The sequence below is a fragment of the Lontra canadensis genome, unplaced genomic scaffold (assembly GCF_010015895.1).
Source record: "Lontra canadensis isolate GAN:19392208 unplaced genomic scaffold, GSC_riverotter_1.0 scaffold170, whole genome shotgun sequence".
In the NCBI taxonomy this organism is placed as follows: Eukaryota; Metazoa; Chordata; class Mammalia; order Carnivora; family Mustelidae; genus Lontra; species Lontra canadensis.
Window position 1 is genome coordinate 1,171,886 of NW_022631164.1, and position 6,000 is coordinate 1,177,885.

Here is a 6,000-nt window from a genome sequence, read left to right on the forward strand (position 1 = left end):
TTGAGGGAGTCTCATAAATTGATCACTCTAATTTTTAAAGTTGTAAGTGTATGACCATATTATTTGAGTGACTGATTATAAGTGTACATGAATGTACAGTGTTATAATCCAACAAAATTAGAAACAAAGTTAATTCATCAATACTTAACAATATGCATAATCACTACCATGTTTGGTGGTAATCAGTTCATATAATTACTACAGTTAGTATTACTTTTGTGGCCAAAGTATTTATAGAATAGGAAATGGAGATAAGCATAGGCAAAGCAGGAAACTACTCTGAGACCCTAATGAGAACCTCTAAATCCATAACTCACAGTGACCCAGGCAGCCATGCCTCCCTTGGTGTTCAAGGAGTTAGGTACAGAATCTCCTTCCTGACCCTCAGAAACTTCCCTGCTGAAGGAAGGAGTGGAAAGTAAGATTGGATATAGTAGGGCTAGATCAGCAATGTCCAATATAATGTGAGCCACATATGTAATTATATATTTTTTAAAGCTGTATTCCATTAGTATAAATAAGCAAATGACCTGAATTTTAGTATTTTATGTAATCTAGTATGTCTAAAATATCCATTTAGTGTGTAAGCAATATAAAAATTAATGAGATATTTTACAAACTTTATTTTTAAACCAACTCTTTGAAAGCTGGTATGTATTTACACATACAGTATATTTCAATTTAGCTGCTAAATTTCCAACAGTTAGAGTGAAATGTAGTCCTACCAAAACAATAGTGTGTAAGTAAAAAATATTTTATACTCCTCCAGTAATTAAATAAAAGTAAAAATTCTTCAGTTGCACCATCCACATTTCAACTGCTCAACAGCCACATGTAGCTAGTAGCTACATATTAGACAGCAAAGTGCTAGATAATGAAGAACTAGGCAGAGGAAATTATATTCAATTGTTCTATAATCGCTTCTCCTTCCTCTGTTTCACTCTCCTCCCCTCACCTCATCTATCTTCTTAGATCCTAAGGGCCAACCTAATTGAAGGCAATTATGGAGTTGGGGGTGCCTCAAACTCCACAGAAAAAGGAATGAGTGATAAATTATACCTTGAGACTTGCATAAGAGCTTTCTGCTCCTTCCTACTGACCTCATTGGGGAGACAACTGGAGGTCTCATCTGCATCTTTTTTTTTAAAGTAAGAGCAGTCTTACAACTAGATAGAAAGAATTAAATTTGGGCTTTTCAAACTGGGGTGAAGGGGCTAGGCTTGGGGATGGAATGTACCAGAATATAGAATAACTATGGTATATCTCCCAGGAGGTAAGTTTTACTCAGTATTAAGTAAATAACTTAAAAATAGTGTTGTTATATTAGGACAACCATGGATATATTGTGAAATAGAATGCAAATACTGTCAATCGAATAAATATGTTCACAGTATAGCTTTATACTATTCCACTAAACCCTTATGTATGTGTTGGGATACTTCAAATAAAATTTGAGGAAATAGAGAAAGAACTGTGTGAAATTCCCCAAACAGAGATTCATTGAAGTTAATCAGCAAACACTGGCTGGAAAGTTATGGAGGAGCTTAAGGACAGAAGCTATCAATGGTACATTCCTGGTCAAATTTCACCTTGAGATAGTTTAGTTTAATTTAATTTTTATTTATTTATTTGAGAGAGAGAGAGAGAGATCACAAGTAGGCAGAGAGGCATGCAGAGAGGGGAAAGCAGGCTCCTCGCGGAGCAGAGAGCCCAATTCGGGGCTCGATCCCAGGACCCTGAGATCATGACCTGGGCTGAAGGCAGAGGTTTAACCCACTGAGCCACCCAGGTGCCCCTAGATAGTTTTAAATTTTGTTTTTTATTTACATATAATGAGAGAATAGAGTTCTCATGGCAAGTAAGAAGAAAAGAATTCAAGGCAAATAAAAATATGAGCCATTTCAGGGGGTATCTGGGTGGCTCAGACAGATAAGCATCTGCCTTTGGCTCTGGTCATGATCCCAGGGTCCTGGGATCAGGCTGTGTCAGGCTGCCTGTTCAGCGGGGAGCCTGCTTCTCCCTTCCTCTGCCACTCCCTCGGTTTGTGCCTCTCTCGTGTGCTCTCTCAAATAAATAAAAAAACTCTTTAAAAAATATATGAGCCATATCAGGAAAAGCTAAGAGACAGGGAAGAAGGAGGAACTAGGAGAAACTATGCTCATATGGCAAAATCCTTTAATGAGTTTTTACATAGACTCCACCAACATGAAAATAATCATACCAGAATTCACACTTGAATAGGATATCTCGGATTTTTTTTTAATAGACCACAGTTAATCTATAAGCAACTGAAATAATTTCTTTTCTCTGGGGGTAATATAAAGAGTGGTAGGGGTGGTGGTTCACAGAACCATACAATAGTAGTAGTATTGGGGACTCGTGTGGCTATATGAAAAATCTAAGAGCAATATCCAATGGCAATTCAGGGCAGGCAGGGAAAACTTAACTTCCTTATAATTATAGTCTCACACTAAGCACTTGATATGTGCCAGACAATGTGCTAAAAGCTTTACATGCATTTTCTCACTTAATCCTCAGAACTTTCTATAAAATGGGCATTATTTATCCTTATTTTCTAGATGAGATCTTTGGTGAGGCTTAGGGAAGAAGAAAATTGCCCACGGACACATATTTAGTGAGTGGTAAAACTAGGACTTGAATCTGGGACTGTTTGACACCAAAGTCCCATATACTAAAAAACTTTTTAAAAATTAAATGAAGTCATGTGTAAAACACTTGACACATGATAAGCAGTCTAATACTACTCACTGTCATCTTGCCAGGAAACAAAGCCAGCTTATGAGCTTTTGCTTTATAAAAATTTAAGTCTAGCATTTGCATTGTAAATATGCACGTGACTCCGTGACTTAGTGGTTAAATAAGCCATTGTTTCAGGGGAGAAAGTTGGGTTTATCACTGTTTTGCTAAAATAATTCCTAAAAAAGAGTCCTTATTGAAATGACTATAGCATCTTTCCTTATCATAACCACAAAACTTAAATTGTTAAAAAACAATATAGCAAATTGAAGAAAAATATTCTGGCAAAATTGCTGGAAGCTTTCGTGGGGCTATTATAAAACCTCCATTATTCTTATGTTTTAAATTTTTTTTCTAATTTAATTTATCACCTAATGGTTATAGAATACTTTTAGACACAGCCAAGCTCTAGGTGCTACAGTCTAGTAAAATTACACAGCACCGCCGTTTCGATAAGTTGATATCTGATTAGAAATCCAACCCATTAGTGAATAAACCAAGACACTTCAATGAAGTGGTGGGAATAAACGGAAACTAGACTGAATAGGATGACAGGTGATGTGTTACAAAAGGATGTGCACGAAGTGTGAACATACGCTCCTCCCCTTTTCTAAATGTGGCAATCATTGGAAAGAAGAAAATGAAAAGCAGCTAGAAGGGACAATAATCAAAGGAGAATTTTTCTTTTAAAGACAGGATTCTTTTTTTTTTTTTTTTAAGATTTTATTTCTTTATCTGACACAGAGAGGGAGAGAGAGAGAGCACAGCATGGGGAGCAGCAGGCAGAGGGAGAGGGAGAAGCAGGCTCCCCAAGCAGGGAGCCCAATGCGGGGTTTTGATCCAAGGACCCTGGGATCATGACCTGAGCTGAAGGTAGCCGCTTAACGGACTGAGCTGCCCAGGTGCCCCGAGAGACAGGATTCTTAAGTGTGCCTGAAGGCAGAAAGGAAGGAGGAGCCAGTTGAGAGTATATGTTAAAATACTGGAGAATAGACCTTTACTAAGACCGGATTCTGTCTAGCTATGTGACCTTAGGCTATTCAACTCCTGGGAACACCCATGTCCTCACTTATGATATTATGATACTAGAAACACCTGTTTTCTTAGAACCTGGTACATACTAGTATTCAATAAAAATTAATTATTAGATATTGTTAATAATCCACATTTAGTAGGGTTAATGAGCAAAGGAACGATATGGATAGTGCCTAGCACAGTGCTGAACCCTTAGCAAAAACTCGAAATACAGCAGTACTATTATTTTGTCTTTTTTTTTTTTTTTAAGATTTTATTTATTTGACAGACCAGAGATCACAAGTAGGCAGAGAGGCAGGCAGACAGAGAGGAGGAAGCAGGCTCCCCGCCGAGCAGACAGCCCGATGCGGGGCTCGATCCCAGGACCCTGGGACCATGACCTGAGCTGAAGGCAGAGGCTTTAACCTACTGGGCCACCCAGGCGCCCCTATTTTGTCTTTTTTATAGGTAACGGTACCTTTCAAGGAAAGAAGAGTCAGAATATGACAGACAGCCTCATTTCATCTCCAGTAATAAATATAATTTAAATGTTAAAATTGTATTGGTGACAGAGATCCTAGGTATTATAAAATGCGCTTTTGTTAGAGAATAAAATTAGTTAACAGGCGGAATCTCAATTTTGACAAAGCATGGGTTTTTCGGTCTTCAAGTGTTCAATTACTTCACAAGTTTCTGTTCTAAAAATCGAAGCTGGCTGGCCTGCAGCCGTGCGGGACCGGGCAGGAAAGGGCACCGCGAAACCGGGAGAAGGGCTCGGGCGGAGCACGGAGATGCAGCCGCTCATATCCCGCGACTACGGTGCGGTGGCGCCTGGGCAAGAAGACGTGATGAAGGCGGCCCAAGGAGAAGGGGCGGACGCAGAATGACATTGGCCCACCTGGAGGATAACGTTGGCCAGGGCCGTCCCCGCCCCCCACCCCCGGGCCTGCCCCGCCGCGCGCCGGGGGAGCCCGACCGCGACCAGCAGTCCAGGCCCGCGGCGGGAGGCCACCGCCCGGCACGTGCGAGCGCGTCGTCCCTTCGTGGCTCCCGGTCCGCAGCAGGCCCGAGGCCTCCCGCGCGAGGGCACCGCGCTCGCGAAGCCCCCACAGAACGACGGAGGGGACCGGCGAGCTACCGAGGGGACCGCACCGGCTCGCCCACGCCACCGCTGGTAGCCGCCTCCCCTCGCCGCCCAACTCCGACCTCGACGCTCCCCGCCCCTCTCCCCAGCCCAGGCCCCGCACGCTGGGAGGGCGTGTTCCCGTGGCGGGGAGGGAGCCTGAGGGGACTCACGAGCGGAAGCGCGTAGGAAAGGGGCCGCAATGCCACCCCGTCCTCACACGGTGGGCGGCGGGGCCCGCTGCCAGAGGGATGGAGGGACCAGGCGCAGCCGCAACTGGAGGGTGGCCGACGAGGCCCGAAGCCAGGGCGCGAGCGGAAGATACCTGCGAAAGCGTGGGGCTGCGGAGAGGGGGCCGGGCCGAGGGACAGCCTCCCCCGGACGCTCTGAGGCCTCAGGCAGTTGCTCGCTACTCGCTCCACAGCGGCCACTACCCGCTCGGAGACCTCCCGCCAACCGGGAGCGAGGCTCGTGCAGGCCAATCAGCGCACAGAGCCGCCGCCGGGGGCGGGGCCCACCCGAGGCTGCGCGCGCCGCACTCCCCCCGCTCAGCTCCAGCTGGAGCGCTCCCGCTCCCGCGCGGCTACTGCGTGCGGAGCCCCTGCTGCCTGCTGACCTACCTGGAGGTGCGGACCCTCTCGGCCCGGTCCTGCCAGAAAGCCTCCACCCTCCCAGACCTCTTCTGGCCTCCTAATTTAGCCCCTTCCTCTTGAACGTTTATCAAAGCTAGGATTGTATTCGAGCCTTTTCCCTTCCCTTCCGTTAGATGGAGAGGCCCGGCGGGGCTGGGACTTCAGGTCTTCCCAGCTCCTTTCTACCTCACAGCACCAAACCGGGCGCCTTGCACACACACACTAGTAGATAATAAAGAGAAACGTCAATAGTAGGAGGACACAGAATCAGAAATTAACTTTGCAGCAGCAAGGGTAATGCCCAAAGTTTCTGCTACGTTAAATAACTGTATTAACAGAGGAAGAGATCACTTAAACAAAGAAATGTGTGAATACCGTGGCAGCGGTGGTGTTACACTATTTCTTTGAATCTACCATTCTAAGCTGTAAATTCTTCTACAGGAATCTTTCATTTTGGTCTCATTGTAGCCCTTG

General features: G+C 44.8%; 1 protein-coding gene across 6 annotated transcripts in view; it reads right to left on the reverse strand.

The window, feature by feature from the left end:
* SPDYA (speedy/RINGO cell cycle regulator family member A) overlaps nucleotides 1–5,255 on the reverse strand; it is a 32,753-nt gene extending 27,498 nt beyond the window's left edge. For 5 of the 6 annotated variants that reach the window (XM_032845847.1, XM_032845852.1, XM_032845850.1 and 2 more), the window contains exon 1: nucleotides 5,220–5,255. The gene's annotated coding sequence lies outside the window, so the exon portion shown is untranslated. Of the gene's footprint in view, nucleotides 1–4,249; nucleotides 4,282–5,219 lie in introns of those variants that run through there. The other variant, XM_032845848.1, reaches the window with a different exon arrangement.
* Nucleotides 5,256–6,000: the final 745 nt, after the last annotated feature.